This window comes from Perognathus longimembris, chromosome 2, assembly GCF_023159225.1.
Source record: "Perognathus longimembris pacificus isolate PPM17 chromosome 2, ASM2315922v1, whole genome shotgun sequence".
Classification (NCBI taxonomy): Eukaryota; Metazoa; Chordata; class Mammalia; order Rodentia; family Heteromyidae; genus Perognathus; species Perognathus longimembris.
In genome coordinates, this window is record NC_063162.1 from 82,204,775 (window position 1) to 82,224,906 (window position 20,132).

General features: G+C 39.8%; 1 protein-coding gene across 3 annotated transcripts in view; it reads left to right on the top strand.

Annotated features, from left to right (window-relative positions):
- Positions 1-20,132, top strand: part of Egfr (epidermal growth factor receptor) — a 196,663-nt gene that overhangs the window by 12,313 nt on the left and 164,218 nt on the right. The gene's annotated exons all lie outside the window — the stretch shown is intronic.

The window sequence follows — 20,132 nt, forward strand, 5'->3', positions numbered from 1 at the left end:
ATGCATAGAACATTTCTATCACCCAGAGTAAAGTATTGCTCTAATAATCCATTATTTCTTTTTTCCTTCCTTTCTAACCTCTCACCCTTTTTCCCTCTCCTCTTCGATTTTCCTCTCTTATTTTTCTTTTGCTTTATTGCAATCTGTGACAAGTCACTCTAGCAAGGACATACAATATAATTTCTGAAAGTTAATACTCAAACTTTTAGTGTTCTGAACCTTTTTTTTTTTTCCTTTTTTAGTAGTACAAACTCAGAGTGCCACCTTGCTAAACTGGTACTCTACCACTTAAGCCATGTTCTGGGTCTTTTTTGTTTAAGGTACATTTTGTGTAGGACCTTGTATTTTTGCCTGAAATTCTCTTCCTTTGTAATTGGAATAGGCCTGTACTATCATGTTTGAATTGGCTGTTGAGATAAAGTCCTAGTAACTATGCCAAGGTTAACCTTAAAATCAAATCCTTCAGATCTCTGCTTTCAGAATAGATGGGATTATAAGAATGAGCCATCAAGCCAGAGTATTTATGCTCTGGGTATATATTGTACATTTGTATTATTCCTTGAAAAGTAGTGTTGTTGAAGGAGGCTTCATTAACCCATGGCCTAACTTATTTTTCTTATCATTTTCTAGTAGTTATTAGGGCAAGGAAAGCAAGTTAGAATCTACCTTCCTAGTTTCAGTTTCTATAAAATAATCAAGTTAGATGCTTCTGAGACTCATTGCAGGTGAAAATACCTATGAAATTAAGAGCCAATCTAAGTGTATGCCAGATAGGCACTTAAACATGAAGATAATAAGTATGCTGCCCGTGTAATTTAGATGCTAAGACATTGATGTCATAGTAACAACAACACCTTGCTTTTGTATTGCACTTTACAGTTTTGCATCAACATCTATCTCTCTGAGCTTCCTAGCATCTCCTGAGGATGGAGATTACAGTCTGTATATGAAGGTGAAGGAATTCTCCAGTCAACATTTAGATGCTGTCTAGTTTTCCTGTCAATCAATGTTGTCTCCCAACAATTCTTGGTTTGCCTCTTTGAGACTTGTAATGTTTTATCTACTGATATCTCCTACCACTTTTAGTCCTATTTGTGAATCAAAAGGTTTTCACAAAATATTCCTTGAAACCAGTGGTTTTTTTTTTATTATTATTTGTGCTTCTTCCTCTCTCCTCCCTATTTCAGTGTTATCTATTTATATTCTGTTTTGGCTCCTTACCCTGTTTTCCCAATGTCCTGAAGCACTTGGTTAGAATTGAGTCTTTCACTTTCACACACATACACATGCACAGACATGTGTATACACACACGTGTCTGAGTGTGTGTGTATTTATATACGTGTGTATATATATAGGGCAATACATTTATGAATCTTTAAAATAGTACATTAGAAATTAGCAGTATGATTTTTGTTTACATGTTATATCATAAATTGCTATAGATTTGCTTCAATTTAAATGAAACCATACACTAAGTTCATTAGGATGTGAAGGAACTACATGGAAAAGAGACAAACTTAACAAGTAGTGTGATCCTCCGGGATCATCCATTGTCTGCATTAGACCTGTTTTTCAAAGCCATTTTGGCTTGGGTAAGAATTCTAGGCATTGACTTTTAAAAATGTGTTTATTTTGTACCAGGTATAGGGCTTGCACTTAGGCCTTCATGCTGTTGCTCAACTCAACTCAACTCAAAACTAACACTCTCCCTCTTGAGCCATGCCTCTACTTCTGGCTCTTTGCTGGTAAGTTAGAAATAAGAATCTCTTTGACTTGTCTGCCAAGACTGGCTTTGAACCATGATCCTCAGTCTCTTGAGTAGCCAGGATTATAGGTGTAAGCTACTGGTGCCCAGTCTGAGCACTGAAGTTTTTTAAGAAGAAATGGTTATAGGCACCAATCTACTCACTTGGAGGAGCTTCATTGGTGAAATGGAAGGAACGGTGAATGTGGCCTAAGAGAAATTTCAGAATGCAATATATTCTTTTTCTCTAGGAGGGAAGGAACTTTTTCTGTTATTGTTTATTCCTGTCATAGTGGACACTTCACAGAACTCTGGCAGAAATTCCCTCAAAATGTGTTCACACATCATGATCATACAGCAAAATAGAAAAGGCTGAGGGATTGATATTTTTTTGTTGTCCATGTGTTATGAGGTTAGGCACCATCACTAGGAGAGCACACAGATATTTTTGTGTGTGTCTTGGATAAGCAAATACTTCTACTGAATTGGAATCTAGTGTATTGATTTCAGGATGACTTTAGTAATTGGGTCTCTTAGTCTTGCAGAATTTACTTGGGCAAAAGCTCTACCATTTCACCTTGAGTCAACAAAAGTCTGTCCAGAAAAGACAGGGTAGAAAATTGAGCAATCTGGTGACATGGGATGGCATAAGTTGTCAGTTAGGTGAGTGATTGGATTTTTCATTTCATTTTCAGCCTTTAGAGAGGTTTTCCTATTTAAATGGAAACCTAGTGATGCACCTGGCTTGGGGGAGAGGCAGTTGAAAATGAGAAAAGTCTCATTTGAGAGGAAGTTTGGTGGTATTCTTTCTGTCTTCCTTCAAGGCATAATATTGTTCTTAAAGTCCAGGTTAGTAAAGCAGAGCTTATAGATGTTTCATGTAGTGGGCAGTAAATGCTCACAGTGCGATTTGGTCCCCAAAACAAGACATTCAACTCTAGGCAGAGAAATAAGTAATCAGGAATTCAAAGCCTGACCCATACCAAAGATCCATTGAAAATGGGGAGCTGCAATGAAGAGAATTGCCAGTTGCCTAGTCTGTCTTTCAAGTTTGGAGATGTTTGTTTTCTTCTAGAACTCATGGACCTCGGATTTTGAGGAGGCTGCACATCTTTCCCTCCAGGCTATGTGATTAGTGAAGAAGTAGGATGTGATGATGGCCATGGATGAGATGCTGTGGTGAAGAGTGCATGAGGGCTGAATACAGTCTTGCAGAAGTTTTACAGCTTGCTGACCTCTGAGCTGTATTTCTAAGTTGCATTTCTAGTTAAAAGAGATCCTCAAGGTACCCACCTTATAATGCTGTGGCAAGAATGCTGGTCTCTGGTTAGTCACATGTCATGCACAGAATGTTCTGCCAAGACAGGGAAGGTCCCGACTATGTTTAGGAATACCTGTAACAGTAAGAGTGGCTAATAAGTGATTTATAAATAAGACAACTTAGTAATGTCATCCTTAGAGATACAGAGAGAACCATTCAATCATTACAAGCCTCTAGGTTTGTCATCCTCTGAGTGTCAACTACATATATTTAAGATAACCTTTTCATGACACACAGAAGGGTCCATGAAGTGACAAGAAGAGGCAGAATCTGGGACTGTAATGGCTGGGTTTACTCCTCTAGTGACACTAGCCAAAAGGGATTTTGTTTCCTTCTCCATTATTATTTGATCTGGAATAAACATAATCTATTTCAGTCATGTGTAGTGTACTCATGGCCAGTTTTGTGCCATTCAGCTTCCCACCACCATGTGTGTGTATATATATATATTTTTTAATATATATTTATATATATATATGTGTGTATATATACATTACTATGTATTATATATTTATATATATAATCAGTTTATAGAGAAAACAAGTTCATTTTGGCTCAGCAATTATGGAGTTTTTGGACTGATTCTAGTCCCTGCCTGGTGAGCTGGCCTTGTTGCTTTGGGCCTGTGTTAAAGCAGCTGTTCATCATGATGGAGAATTTGTAGTGGAAAGAAGCTACTCACCTCATGGCCAGAGAGCAAAAAGGAAAGAAAGAGGAGAAGGCACTGGCTCCTTTGAACAAACCCCCAAAGATATAAAGACCTTCCACTGAGCCCCAGCTCTTAAACCACCCACCACCTCCTAACAGTGCAATCCTGGAAACCACACCTTTAATACCTAAGCCTCTCAGGGACACTCACCATCCAAACTCTAGCAGGTTTAAACCACTCTTCCTCTACCCAGAAACTGGTGCTTTCCTGGAGTCCATCCTGTTAATTTATTTAGGCTTCATTTCTTTCGCTTAGTTCATATTAAAGAGGCTTGTCCATGTTGTGCAACATCATGAAAATTATATCTATTGTTGCTTCCTAATTTGGCAGTAATGGAGTGGTGATAAGTTAATATGTTCTAGAGACTTGCTAAATCTTACTAGGAGTCTATAAAAGTTTTTTTTAAGTTGTTTTAAGTCTGTGTTTAAAAATAAATTGTTCCAAATGTACACACTGCCCTACTATGTAACTGTACCCTTTTTGCACAACACCTTGTCAAAAAATTGTGTTCAATTAATAAATAAATTAAATAAAAAATTAATTGCTTTGATGTAAGAAATGCCAAAAATGGACAAGCTTACAAGACAAAGCTGACCATTTATCTCATAGACACTGCTAGTGGGATAATTGCTTCAAGCACTATGAAGATTTGTTGGTTATGTGATTGGCAGATGGGTGGGAGGGTGGTCTATCCTGTGCAGCCATATTTTCTATCTGTGAGTTTTAAATTTTATTTTTTTATTGGTCATGGGGCTTGAACTCAGGGCCTAGAAGCTGTCGCTGAGCTCTTTTGCTTAAGGCTAGCACTCTACCACTATGAGCCACAGCCCCACTTCTGGTTTTCAGGTGGTTAGTTGGAGGAAAGAGTCACATGGCCTTTCTTGCCTGGACTGGCTTCGAACCTTAATCCTCAGATCTCAGCCTCATGAGTAGCTAGGATTACAGGCGTGAGCCATCGGCACCCGGCTTTATCTGTGAATTTTTAAAGCAGTAATAGCACAGCTGTGGGTTATAACATACTTGTCAGTGTTCATTTTATTTAGAAACCTGTATGCCACAAACCAAAGTGACCATTGGGTCTAAGCCTAAGCCTAGGGAAAGGTGGAGGGGGGTGCATAACCTTAATTGCCTTTGAATGTTAGATCAATTATAAACAATTTTTTAGTATTAGAAAGGGGGAAAACGTGTGATGAGGAAGAATTAAAACTTACCGATTATTATACATCTCCTTATTAGTGTTTGTAAGCACTAAATTATTCACTTTCAAGCTGGGCACTGGTAGCTCATACCTATAATCCCAGCTACTCAGAAAGCTGAAAGCAATAGCACCTTGATTTGAAATCAGGCTGAGGGGAAAAGTTTGTAAGATTCGAACTCCCTTTAACCAGCAAAACATAGGACTGAAACGTTGCTTATGTGGTAAAACACCAGCCATGAACAAGAGAGCCAAGTGAGAGGCCATGATTTCAAGCCCTGGTACTGGAGCACAAGCATGTGTGTGTGGGGGGGGGGTGCACACACAGTTACTAACTTTCAAATCACACTTTGTTTCAAACTGCTTTTACCTTATTTTTCCCCATTCATTTTATTTAATAGAGAAAGTAAGATGACATTGTTATGATTCTAGGTCTTAGACTATGTAAAACAGGCCTTATATAAATGCAAATAGTGGTTTGCTGGGTTAGCAACACTTTTGCTTTCTCACTTTTCTTTTAATGAAGAAAGTGCTATTCATAGCCAGGCTGGCCCCAAACTTAAGATTCTTCTATCACTGCCTCGTAAATGCTAAGATTACAGGTATGTACCATACATGTGGCAAATTGCTAAAATTTTAGTCTTAAGAAATTACAGGTTCCCAAGAAGTAGCAAAAGGAAAAAGAAGTCTACAGGAAAATTTTATGCAGTCTTTTTCTAACGCCCACTAATTAGTAGCATACTAATATATACAAATATTAATTGTATATTTAGTTTGGCAACTTTCTTGTTAAGTTTGGCTGAAAGTTATTTAATTAGCAAGAAATAGAAAAGAAATCAAATACTGCTTTAAAAGATATGTGGGGCAGGAGTTCATAGATCTTTTCTAACACAGTCGCTTCACCCAGTAAAGAGGCATTTACATTCCAGACTTGAAGATGTCCTTCACGTTCCCAAACGCTAACACTGACTCCTATCACTTCGTCATCTGCGGCTGTGCAGTCAGTGAACTGCTCCCCGATGGTGGCTAACAACAAGAAAAATGAAGGAGGGTGTAACAAATATGACAAGAAATGTACTCACCACCTTGTTATGTAACTATACCCTCTCTGTACATCACCTTATCAATAAAATTTAATTAAAAATTAAAAAAAGAAAAGAAATCATAGCTCTCCACAGTACTATTTAGCAACTGCTTATTTTTAAGGGAAAATTTTTAGTCTTCAATGTTCGAAGGAAATAAGGGGGAAATGGAGGGAGGACAAAGGGCAATGATACAAAGAGTGATATTGGGCAAACCAACTACCGTCCCATAGTTTTTTGCATTCATTTTCAAGTCTCAAATGGTTAGGCGTGTGTGTGTGTGTGTGTGTGTGTGTGTGTGTGTGTGTGTGTGCGCGCACGCATATGTATCAGTCTGTTCCTCCCATAATTGCTGTTTTTTGTTTACTTGTCTTTCTTATTTTAGGCAGACAAGATTCTTCAAATACCTTTCAAATAATTTCATGATTTTTTATTTAGTCACTATTTATGCAGATATATTTGTTTATTGAAAATTTATGGAGCCATATACTTTCAATGTGTATACTTTTCTACACATATGTTACAATGTAATAAAAGTTTTAAGAATATATACAGTGCCTGTTTAAAAAACTACCAGGAAAAAATTTTTTTAAAAAAGGATCTTATTATACAAGTCCGAATCTCAAAGAAGTACTGAACTTAAAGTCGAAGCAATACATCTGATTTCTTTTGGTATAAATAGCTAAAAGATCTCTTATACTCAAAGTAGCCCTTTTGATTCTGATACTGCAAGTAACATTTAGAGGATTTCAAATTTTGTACAGGTAGGGTTTGAGATACGATAGCAATGAAATAAACTATTCTCCATAGGATATCAAGCAGCAATACAAACTCTGCACAGCTTGGTCCCTCCCACATTCAGAACCACACAAGGAAAGAGAAGAAAATACCAGCCCAGTGATGCAGGAACGCTCCCAATTCACAGAGTGGTGTGGCAGGTTTCTGACTCTCCCTGCCTGTTTGGCACTCTACGTCCTAATGCTCACACCTCTGATGTTGCACAACTACACATTGCATTTGTTATATTAGCATAGGTGGTTTGGTTTCATAGTTCGGTATAATTTGGCATAAACTTATATGCATGTCTCATCTGCACATTAGATCAGCAATGCTATGGAATATGGTACCAAAAAGCTGTAGGGATAAACAGGCAGAGTGTGATGTTTGCCTCTAAGGGGCAGCCCATCCCATACCTACACCCCGCCCCCCCCAAAAAATAGGAAATGGTATGTACATTGAAACTACATGTATGGTTGATAAGAAGCTCAGTTTTACATAGTAAAGCTGCACAGCTTTCTCGGGGCCTGTGACATACTTTTTTCTCATTTGAGTAATCAAATTAAGGCTGAGCAAAAAGCACAGCCTCATTACTTTTTTTGTGATCTCTTGATCAGCTCAGTGCTGTCAACAAGCTTCCAGCTTCTATAAATCAGTCCTGAGCTATCTGTGTATTCTCTTTCACATCATATGCTCTGGCACATAATTATGATCAATTATAATTCATCATCCACTAGTAGTGAAGCAAAAATGTAGAATTCCTTGAATGTTTTGCAGCTGGTAAGCAACTGTTTTTAAAGATGTTTAGATATGTTAGAATCAGGGCTATAGTCAATGGCTCTTCTTCAACCAAGGACTGTTGGATATTGAGTCATTCTGGTATAAGATTGCTTTTTAGATTTCTGCATTGGGCTTGGAATCTGATCACACGAGGAAGTCTGAAAAATGATTCTCCAACCCAAGTCCAAGAAATTGGTACCTGAAATGTGCACAGTGGAATCTGATTTGGTAGCTATGCTGCTTATAAGAATTCACAGGACTAGGGCTGGGGATATAGCCTAGTGGCAAGAGTGCCTGCCTCGGATACACGAGGCCCTAGGTTCGATTCCCCAGCACCACATATACAGAAAACGGCCAGAAGCGGCGCTGTGGCTCAAGTGGCAGAGTGCTAGCCTTGAGCGGGAAGAAGCCAGGGACAGTGCTCAGGCCCTGAGTTAAAGGCCCAGGACTGGCCAAAAAAAAAAAAAAAAAAAAAAATGGTGGAGTTGGAAATGCTGCATGGTTTTACAAGTCCTGGATGTAACTGAAGATTTTTTTTTTTCATTAAAGAGAATTTTTGGTAAACATGAAATGAGAGGATTAAACCTTTCTGATTAATTTTACCCATTGCTATTATTATCTCAGTTAATTTGAAATGCTATAATGTTTTGTTTAAAGGCATTTTTTTCTTACTTGGTATTTCATCAATAGCTTACTGAATAACCACAAAGAGAATTTCTTCTCATTTGTTTTTTAGTATTGACTGTTTTTTGAACTACTGCATTGTTGTGACAACAAGCTTTTTCCCAGAAAAATCTCAGGTTAACATTAAATAGGCACTGGATGTTTATCTGACCTTGTTTACAGGAGCTTGAGAGATTTTTAACCTCTGTATATACTTTACGGTATTAAGTAGGTGAGGGGTCACTGCCACATGTAGAATTCTACCCTAAACTTCAAAAAACTATCAGGTAGGGAGAGATAGAAGGAACAATAGGAAGAGTGACATTGATCAAGAGGCATTTCACTCATAACCTGGCATCTAGAATTGAAACCCCTTTGTGAAAACTACTTAATCAAAATAAATAAATATTTAAAACATGATCAGATGAAGTCTATTTATTGCATCTGTCTCAGATGGTGTCTGTTATTCATTAATGATAATATTAAACTTTGGGAACTTAGTGATCTTTCCTCAGGTTAAAAAGATCACTCATTCTGGACCATTCACAACATTAGAGGATGCTTACCTCAGTTCAGTGTGCATCTACTTGTGGATTAGTAACTGAGAGAGCATGCACAGTGTTAGTCTTTGTCAGTGGATGGAAGCTACATAAGATATGGGAAAGCCTAAGGCAGAGGGCATTCAGCTTGTAACTCCCATCACTATGGTGTGCACAGAGAGGACACTAGATGACTATTCTAACTGCAAACATTCAACATATGAACCTGTAATTGTATTTTAAACAAACATTTGAAATCCTAACCAGCTTCATCCACTGATAAACATCAGTGCATTCACAAAGGAAACAGTAACACTCCTATAACCCTAGCTACTTGAGTAGCTGAGAATGAAAGGATTGTCATTTGAGGCCATTCCAGGCAGGAATATTTCTGAGACCCATTCTCAAACCAAGGATGCTGGCATGTGCCTGTCATCCTTGATATGTGGGAGGCTGAGAACTGGAGGACCACAATTCCAGGATAGCCCAGGCAGGACAGTTTGTGAGGTGCCATATGAGCAGGAGAAACTGGGCATGGTGGCACATGTCTATCCTTCCAGCAAATAAGGGAAGGTGGTTTGTGGTACAGCACAAGAAAAGAAAATCCATCAAACAAACCTGGAGGTGTGATCAGTGATACAGGTAATAGTGATAGGCAAATGCAAGGTCCTCAGTTCAAACCTAGCATCTCAAAAAAAAAAAAAAAAAAAGAAGGAAAAATAGCTTCAATGTTTTACATGGTCTCATTGACATTATTTATATTTTTTCAGAGAATTAATCTTAATGTACACTGGTTTTAAAATGTGTGTGTGTGGGGCGGGGACTAGGGATATAGCCTAGTGGCAAGAGCGCTTGCCTCATATACATGAAGCCCTGGGTTCGATTCCCCAGCACCACATATACAGAAAATGGCCAGAAGTGGCGCTGTGACTCAAGTGGCAGAGTGCTAGCCTTGAGCAAAAGGAAGCCAGGGACAGTGCTCAGGCCCAGAGTCCAAGGCCCAGGACTGGCAAAAAAAAAATGTGTGTGTGTGTGTGTGTGTGTGTGTGTGTGCGTGTGTGTGTGTGTGTGTACATGCATGTGTATGCTAGGGCTGGGGCTTGAATTCATAACCTTGAATTCTTGCTCCTCTTACTTGCTCATGCGATGGTACTCTACCCTTAAGCTGTGTTCCTTGTTTAGCATTTTGCCAGCTTTTTGGAGCTGGAGCCGCCTGGACTTTCTGTCCAGGCTGGCTTTGACCTATGACTCTCTAGGTCTCAGCCTCACGAGTTGCTACAACTATAGCACAAGCCACCAATGCCTGGTGGTTTAAAGGTATTTGTAAGTAATTCCCAGGCACTGCTGTCTCACACTTATAATCTTAGCTATTCAACAGAAAAGCCTGTGAGACTCTTAACTCCAATTAACTACAAAAAGATGAAAAGCCAAAAGTGGAACAGTAGCTTAAGTAGCAGAGTGCTAGCCTTAAATTAAAAAAAAAAAAAAGTTCAGGGAAAGTGTCCAGGCTCTAAGTTCAAGCCCCAGGACCAGCAAAAAGAAGGAAAACAAATTTTAAGGAAGTGGTAGTTGGGTTATTATTGAATTACCCTTAGGAAAAACAAATGCCAACTTGATACAATCACAAGTAGAGACTTTCTAAAATGTTCACCTTCACTCACTCAGGTAACTCAGAAACACAGGCTCAGTTTTGGCTTTTAAAATTTCTAGTTCAGATTAGTAGAAGTTGTCAGACAGATAAAATGATTATAAGCACATGATAAAAGGTTATAACTATGATAGCATTAAATATTACCTCAATAAAAAGTAAGTTTGACTCTGATTTACCTTTAAAAAAAAATAAAACCCCCTGGACTAGTATCTCAAGACATGCCAGGAAGAGCGAACCTGCTCCACAGATGTGTGCTGACAGTCATGTCCGGTGGCTACTCATCAGTGACAGCAGCAGGTGTCCTATTCTTCTGCTTGATCACTGGATCTGCTCAGCACTGTTGTGACAAGTGGCCCACAGGCACCATGGCCTACTTAATGAAGCAAAATCGAATTTCTAGGGCAGAGAAAGCCAAGTGTATTTAACCTTGTGGTTCACATCCCACGTATCATGTGCCTTTGTATTTACATGAAGTGTGTAATTGTAAGATTTCCCATTTTACTCTGCATAGATGTAGGTGCAAGTCTCCCTACAGAGGAACTAGTGAAAGGCATGCTGTTCATGAGGAAGCTAGAAAGACATAAAACTCTGTCTCTATTACTCTGGTGGTTTTCTTTCTTTTTCTTTTTCTTTGCTGCTACTACCGCTGGAACTTGAATTCAGGCGTCATGTCTCACTTAGCATTTTTACTCAAGGACGGTGCTCTACCACTTAACCTGCCACTTCCACTCCTGGCTTTTTGCTGGTGTTAACTGGAGATGGGAATCTCTTTGGCTTTATCAGCCTGGGCTAATTTCAAGATGTAATCCTCAGATCTCAGCTCCCTGAAGCTGATTTAACACATAAAATTCTCATTTAACTCCTAGAGATGGAAATGAACCTTGTAAGTGACTTTATGGGAAAGTAGTCATTATCTGCTTGCTTCTTTTTGTTGTTTGTAAAATGGAACCTCCCACTAAATTTGTCAGGTAGAGGGATAAACTAGAATTGTAATAGATGTCTATTACTCTAATGAATACTTGAGTTATTTGAACTGTCAATTCTAGAGGATTCCATCCATGATCAAGGAATCCCATTGCTTTGGGCCTGAGACAGCATATTCTACAGATGGGTGTGGTAGAACAAATATCTCCACATAACTGTGATGTTAAACAGGAAGAGGAAGGGGCGGGGTCTTGACTTTTGTATGCCTCCAATCACCTCAGTTCTACCCATTAGGTTCCTCCTCAAAAAGACTCTTCTACCTCCCATTGGAAACCAAGCCTGGTTAAGTAAGTCTTTGGAGGTATATTAACAGCAAGTCCTTTACAGATATACAACATAATTCTCTATTAGTGTATGTTTAGCCTCTTTCAAAGTGAATAGTTACTTAGTGGCTATAATTAAGGAAGTAGTACCTCAAAGCTAGGAATAAAAGGTAAACCTGGGACTTGAGATGTCCATCAACTTAGAAGAGTCCAGAAAGACATATAGGGTTCTGGACTAGTGGTTCTCAACTGGATACAATCCTTTCCCTGCCCTCCTTTGGCAAGTTGTGAAGAAATCTTCGTTGTCCTACTGGGGCATGTTTGGTGTCCTCTAGTGGGTAGAGGCCGGAGATGCTGGCAACATTCTTTAAAACACAGGGCTTGCCACCACCCTGGAGGAATGATCCTGGTCCCAAATGTTAATACTGCAGAAGTTTAAAAACCCTTCTCTAAGCCAAGCCAACCATGCTCAGCGAGTTCTTATCTATCTTCTTTAATGTTATGAGAGAATACAGCCGTATGCTTCATTCCAGTTGTTTTGCAGTTAATTATTCCCTTGCTAGGTTTTGTGTGTGCCCAGAATTACAGTAGCTAGCATGAAGTTTGGCATTCCTGCCTGGCTGCACTTGGGCCAACATTCCACCTCCACCTGCACCAGCTTGTTCAACCTGAAAACTTACCAATGAAAGCAAGAGCCACGTGAAGACGCCTTAATTATACCTACCCATAAACTTGCTTAAAGGGAGTTGGTAAGGCCCTGGAGTTAGAAATTGGTTTGCTCCACAGCTGCAGAACAGACTAAGTTTAACATAAAACATGTGCTTTTCTCTTTCCTTCTCCCCCCCCCCCCCCCGCCCCAACTTCCTGGCCATGAAGAGTGTTATTAGGTAAAGAAATCTTTCAGCACAACACTCCCTCAGAGCCAGAAGAAAAACCAGCTTGTTCTAACTGAGCTTTGTCATGGAGCGAGGACAGCTGCTCCATTCTCACACAGTCTCTCTTGGTAGCAGTCTGCCCAAGGGTGAAAATGTATTTAATAGTTAGAATTACACAAGTGAACAGTGATTATGAGCATGTGTCTGAGTTATGGTGTATCAAAACAATGTTGTTTGTGCTAAGGTTTTAGATTGCTGTATCTAATGGTCTAGAAAAAGAAAAGAAATTCCTCTACCAAATCAAGGTTACTCTGGGCCTGCTGGGTAGTCACTGTACCCCTAGTCATGCTTTGAGGTGTTGCCAGAGTCTTAGATTAGCTTCAACCCTGTAGGGACTGAAAAACTCTAGAGAGTTTTCTTGGTGCTAGAGTAGTGAGTGACCAAAGGTCCTGATGAAATTAGAAGTCGACTTGAAAAACAAAGGTCATTGTGAGCTTGAATTCAATAACATCCCCACCCATAATGCCCACGTTCTATAAAGAACAATCATTTCTGGACTTTTGTGTTATTTGTGCCTATTACTGTACCTGGCATATAACAGGTACACAGTAAATATTTGTGAAGTGAACGAAGAGTTCAGAACTAGATGGAATGGGAACTTTGTCTGACAATCTAATTTAACAAAGGCTGAGCAAAGTTTTTATGATGGTCAAATAGAAAAGGTCCTTTTCAAGGTCCTGCTTTCTGTGTTATTTGCTTTGCCACATGAATCCAACCTCCAGTGTGGACATTATGGCCATGTAGAGAGAACATTTAGATGAGCCATGCACCAGTCATTGTTCTCTCTGCAGTCTTGTGCTTTCTTAAAGAAAACCCAAAGTTGCTTAAGACTTAAGTTTCACAAAAATCTATATTACCATTAGTTTCGCAATCTATATAAAAAGAAATTCTTAGATCTTATGAAAGCTATATACTTTCTAGCCACCAAAGTATCCAGAAGGGCCTTCCAGAACCTTCTAAACCCTTCTAGACCATGTTCATGGTGAGTTCCAGGGACCCCAGTGTCAGTGGCTGTATGATCCAGTAGAGGCATCTCAATCTGTTTTTGCCATAGTTTCACCTGTCAAATGCCAGTGTAATGGCCCTTAGAACCTAGAACTGAAGAAAAAAATTAAAGGAGGTGATTTATAGACAGTGCTGCTATGTACATAGGGCTTATAATTTTTTTTTTTTTGCTTTTGAAGTGTGATACACCTATTATAACCACCTATCATGGTGGGTAGCTTGGGCACTTGAAATATGGGTTAGTCCAGGCAAGAATGTACTGTAAATTTGAGCTGCATACTGAATGTTTGAAGACTTAGTGTGAGAAAAATAATGTTAAAAAGAAAATCTTATTAAGGGCTGGTAGAACACTGGCCTAGCGTGCTCAGGCCTTGTGTCCATCTTTATCATGAAAAAAAAAAATCAATCATTCCAATAGTAATAATCATGCTGAAATGAAATTACTTTGGGTATGTTAAGTTAAATAAAATATAAAAATAATTCTACCAATCTCTTATTTTTTTAATTAATATAACTACTGGAAAAATTTGCATCATGCATGTGACTCAGTTTACATTTCTTTTGGCAGTGAAAATCAGTTTACTATGATCATATTTATGATGAGGAGTCCTGAAATGCACTGAATATTTTGTTAGGTTCCCCGAATATTTCCTGTCTAATCTACTTTCAGCTTTTAGGCCTGACTGTTGTTTGTTCTTTAGGCTTAATTCACTTTATCTAGGGAAATACAGTTTCCACTTGCTTTCAATATTCTTCTGTGTCAAAGGGAAGCATGACTTATTTGCCGTGGAAGGGAAGCATGACTTATTTGCCACAAGTAAAGTGACACACCAGTATTTATTCTCCAAGGAGCCCTTGGGGAACCATCCCTAATGGCATCACTAACTTCTCACTGCCTTAAGGCATTGGGAGTCATTGTAAAGGTCACTATTTGGCCTGACTCAATGTTTGTCAGTGGTGTCCCTAAATCTCAGGTTAGTGTTAATATAGATGCTTTGGGGGAAGAAATAAAAAGCAGCCTGTGCTAAAGTATGCTTGGGAAGCAGTGTTGCATTGGCCACCTCTTGTACACATTTGTTATTAAAGATTCTGAAGAAAGAAAAAGGATGGAGGCTTTGGATTCAATCCCCACCCAGTACTGCAGAGAAGAAAAAGTAATAATATTCTGAAAAAAATCCTTCAGTAGGGCTGGGAATGTGGCTTAGTGGTAGAATACTTGCCAGGCATGCGCAAAGCTCTGGGTTCAATTTCTCAGCATCACATGATCAGAAAAAGCCAAAAGTGGCACTGTGACTCAAGTGGTAGAGTACTAGCCTTGAGCAAAAGAAGCCAGGGACAATGCTCAGGCCCTGAGTCTAAGCCCCAGGACTGGCAATAAATAAATAAATAAATAAAACAGAACAACAACAAAAAAATTCAGTAAAGAGGCCTGTTTAACATTGTTACCTCCCACAGTTACTCAAACTTATTTCACCACAGAAGCTTTTTTTTCTTTTCAAATAACACCTAAGAGACACTCCCTCTAGCCCCACCCCATGGAACACAGTTTCAGAAACTCTCTAAAGAAATAAGCAGTGCCTTTTAGGAAAAGAGAGGTTAAACTCGTAATTGGGTTATTTTTTACTTTACTTATTTATTTTACTAGCTCTCTTTGTTGGAAGAGATCACTGATAAATGTGTTTCTCTAAAAAAGAATGAGGGTATGGAGGCAGGGAGAACAGTACCATTCCTCTTTTGCAAGACTACCTCTAATATATAAAATATTGCTTGGTGTGTCCAGTGGTATTAAAAATAAAAAACAATAGAGCAAGGCTCATGCCTGTAATCATAACTACTCAGGAAACTGAAATCTGAGGATCATGGTTTGAAGCCAGCCCAGGCAGAAAAGTCCCTGTGAGTCTCTTATCTCCAATTAACCACTCAAAACCCAGAGGTGGCACTGTGGCTCAAAGTGGTAGAGCAGTAGGCCTTGAGCTAAAGAGTTCAAGGACAGTGTCCAGGCCCTGAGTTCAAGCCTCACGGCCCATCAAAAAAAGAAAAAAGATAATCTAAAAAAAAAATTACAAAAGGACTGCCTTGGATTTGTAACTAGTCTATTTCTAGGAAGTTACAAATAGGGTAAGTCATAGCAGCAGCAGCCTGGAGATGACTGTACAAGTAAGCTCAAGCCGGGTGCTGGTGGCTCACATCTGTAATTCGAGATACTCAGGAAGCTGAGATCTGAGGATCATGGTTCAAAGCCAGTCCAGACAGGAAAGTCTGTGTAACTTAACTCTACTAAATAACCAAAAAAAAAAAAAAAACAAAAAAAACCAGACTTGGAGCTGTGGCTGAAGTGGTGGAGCACTAGCCTTGAGCAAAAAGAAGCTCAGGAAGAGAGCCCATGCTCTGAGTTCAAGCCTCAGGACTGACACACACACACACAAAAGAAGGAAGGAAGGAAGGAGGGAGGGAAGGAAGGAAGAAAGGAAGGAAGGAAGGAAGGAAGGAAGGAAGGAAGGAAGGAAGGAAGGAAGGAAGGAAGGAAGGAAGAAAGGCTCAAAACTAGCTCGGAGCCTCCTCAGCTGTAACTGAAACTTTTCCCTGTCTGTGCCAGACTCTAAGCCCATTTTCTGCTCAGTATCTTATCAAGGAGCCTTAGATCCTTTTTCTTCCCACCAAATAAAGAATTTCAAGGCAGAAAAAGTGGGTGTAGAGACAACATTTATTGGAAAGTGAGGGTAAAGCTACAGTCTAGCTCTTGGGTTTTAATTAGTAATGCCTTGCTCTGTGACAACATGTGGTAATGCAGTAGTACTGTATATAATGGCCTCAGTCAGTTCTACCATAGCCTTACATGGAATTTGGACTTTGCAGATAGAGTTACAGGTGCTGCTGAAATTTCAAAATTTCAAAATTTAGGTAAATACTTGTGGGACTATCTCCATGACCTTTGTGTGACCTTGGACATCACCAAACATTACCATTGGAGATGTTCATGTCTGTCCACTTGATTAACTTTTGAGTAGGTTAATCAAAGTAACAGAGTGTAATGGTAAAAAGCAGCTTCAGAGCAGCCTGAGGCTGCATCTCGCTGACTGTGTGGCCTTGCTTCAGCTCAGACCATCAGATCCTCAGCATTGCAATGAGAAGTCTGGGACGGTATTGGTTTTGGAGGCACAGAGGGACAGGACTAGACAGGCAGCTCAGAACTGACTCTCGCCATCCATGGCATGACTACAAAATGGATTCAAATTTCAATAAGGATTACAATAAACTAAATGCCTTAGAATGAGTTTTCTTCTTTTGAGCAACTTTACCAGTTTATTTCTTTAATTATTTTTGTGTCTGTCCTGGGACTTGAACTCAGGCCTGGGTGCTGTCCTTGAGCTTTTGTGCTCAAGGCTAGCACTCTACCCCTTAAGCTACAGCTCCACTTCCAGGTTTTGGTGATTAGTTAGGGAGAAAAGTCTTTCCTGCCTGCGCTAGTGTCAAACCTTGATCCTCAGATCTCATCCCCTGGAGAAGCCAGGATTACAGCCACGGATTACAGCCACGAGCCATCAGCACCTGGCTCAGCTTTATGAATTTAAGCAACATCAGAATGTTGATGGCATCTAAGGATAACAGGTTCTGTCTAGCTCAATTCTCACAAAGAGGATAGCCTTGTAGATATACAGAGGCCACATTTTAGCCCCATAAATGTTGTACAGTTACATCAGAGAGGAAAATAAAGGCCCAAGATACTATTTTTATTTTCGATTCTTTTAAATTTTACTTTATATTGGTATTCAAATAGGCATCAATTCGACAAATCAGTTTCTCATTAATATAATGCATCTTGGTCAATATCACTCCCATCATTCTTCCTCATCTATAAGATGCTATTTTTAAATAGCGATTTCAAACCTTTGAAATGAATAGCAAGGCTGCATGTGGAACAATATTCAGCTCTTCATCTTGCCCATAGAATGTGAAACTTTAACACTTTTTACTCACAAATTGGTAAAAGAATGAATTCCATCCACCCTGGAAATTACATCATGTTTATAGACTAGATATAGGATAAACTTTCTCCATAGAAAGTTCAGATTTAAAGCTCTTGTAGGAAGCACAGATAACTAGGATATCAGTATAACTTAAAAGGACTTTAATCTCCTTGCTCAGTAACATTTCCTAAGCAGACCACCTCCCTCTTCATTATTTCTCCTGATGCACTGAAGCATGAATCTGACACTTAGCTGCCTCATAGTGCCCTAAAAGGGTTAGCCTTCAGCTTTGAAGCATAGAAATGCTTGCTTAGATCAGCCTTTAACACATCTCTAGGGAAGGAAATGTGATACTTCTTCTGTAATTCCTTTTCAACAGAAGATGTTCTTTCCTTTCAGGCCCTCGTTTTCTCCTCCTCTTCCTTTAGCTCCTGGCCAGCTCTAAGATGCACTGTGCTTCCTGCTCCTTCCACCATGATCACCCATTCTTCACCTCCCAGAGCCTCTGAGCCTTGTGGGACCCCTGGAGCTGTCGGCGCAGCCTAGCTCAGGAGTAGACCATCAGAGAGCCAAATGTGCTCTGTTCTTTATAAAATGATACACGCAAGCAGAATCTGGGTTGCGTGTCCATGTGATAAGAAAAGCACACATCCTTTGTTTAGAGGTTGCAAGGAGGGTACATTCTTTCAAATGAGCACCATCTAGAATGTGAACACCATTGTTAGTAGTGAGCTCACATCCTAGGACTCCTATACTGTTTTCCAAAGTGCTTCTGGAATGTGTGCTTTCACCATCACCCCCATCCAAGGCCCTGGTCGCACTTTAAAATTGTTTTTAATCTGGTATAGTTTACATAACATGAAATGACCCAGGTGGGCCATTTTCAAGGGTTTATGCAGTTTAGTGACATGAAATCATTGCCATGTGCCCATCACCACCATCCACCTCCGGAACTCCTGTCATCTTGCCAGACTGCATCTCTACGCCATGACTGCACAGTCCTCCCTCGCTCTTCCCTGGCAGCCACTCTATCTGTAAGTTTGACCTGTCCAGGTACCTCATATGAATGGAATCATGCAGTATTTGTTCTTTTGTGACTGGCTTGATTCACTTAGCTTAAGGCCCTCAGGGTTCACCCATGTCATAGCCTGAGTCAGAATTTTAAGGCTGAATGATATTCCATTGTCTTACACTTAGCACAAATTTTCATTAAATACCTTTTGATAAATGGCTATCTGGGAGGTGATGCCTACATACTGTTGATTGTGTTATTTGACACCCTTATTCCCATTCCCATTACTTGTAAGCCTGTTTTGATTCTTCAGAGCTATAATTTTTTTTAATTTTATACATCAGTCTCAAGGTTTAATACAACACATTGTTTCCAGACACAAAGAGGGAACAGGAAAGTACAGCCGGGCTCTCTGGGGGTGGGATTCAGAGGGAGTGGATGGGCCAGCCCCTCAGTCCTCAGGTACCAAGAGTATAGGAGGGTCCAGGACAATCCCAGTGCCAGCCAGTGGCAAAGCGGGAGAGGGTGGAAAGGCTTGGAGAGGACTCTCCTGTCCCCCTGTACTTAGGAGAGTGGGTAGAAGCCACCAGGGAAGCCTCGTGCCTCACCTGCCTCAGCACACAGGAGATGGCGGCAGCTGAGACAGAACTTTCTCTCCTGTCTTGGATGCTCATTTGGGGCTGACCAGTGTGGAAAGCACAGAGGTAGATCAGAGCCATAATTTTGTGGTTCTGATCATCAGCCAATCAATGTGATGAGTGTGAGCCTAACGTATGCCACCTGTGTCAGGTTCAAGTATATTGAACCTGGGGGATACAAAGAAAGAAATCTAGAGACAAATGTAGAGAAACAATAGACCTAGCCTATGTTTCCTTACAGCAGTGGAGAGTGGTGACACTCTCTTCTTTCTCCTAAGTAGATCAACTCTATAATCTCAAAACCAAAAGAGTGAGTTTGTGAACAAGAAAGAAAAACAGAAAAGAAAATTGATTCTCACCCTCAGGAGTCTCCCCTCCCACTGAAATTTAATCTAAAAATTGTAGGATTTGGGGGGGAAATGGCTGTTATTTTAGCTTGCAAAATTCTCAAAGGATATTTACTTTGATAGGTTCAGGAGAAAATGCAGCCCACTGCACATTCTTTAGGGCAGACTATTTTAATTATTACCAGTTTAGTATGTGTTTGGGTTATTTAAGGAAAATCCCTGTGGTTCCTTGATGAACTCCAATTCTTTAAGTCCACATTAGAGTAAATAAGATCTCACAGATCAATATCTGCACACTTACCCATCCATTTGCAGAATGAGGAGGTCTCCTGGACCATGAAAAAGAAACCATGCACCTCAAGAAATAAGACTGTAAGGATGCAGCTGAACTTCCTGGCAACTTGTCAAGTTCCCACTGCAACTTGAATGCCATCTGGCCTCCATGAACTTTTCCATTTCTGACAATCATTTGAGCTGCCCTCCTTCCTACACATTTTCTAGTCCCAGAAGTTTCACAG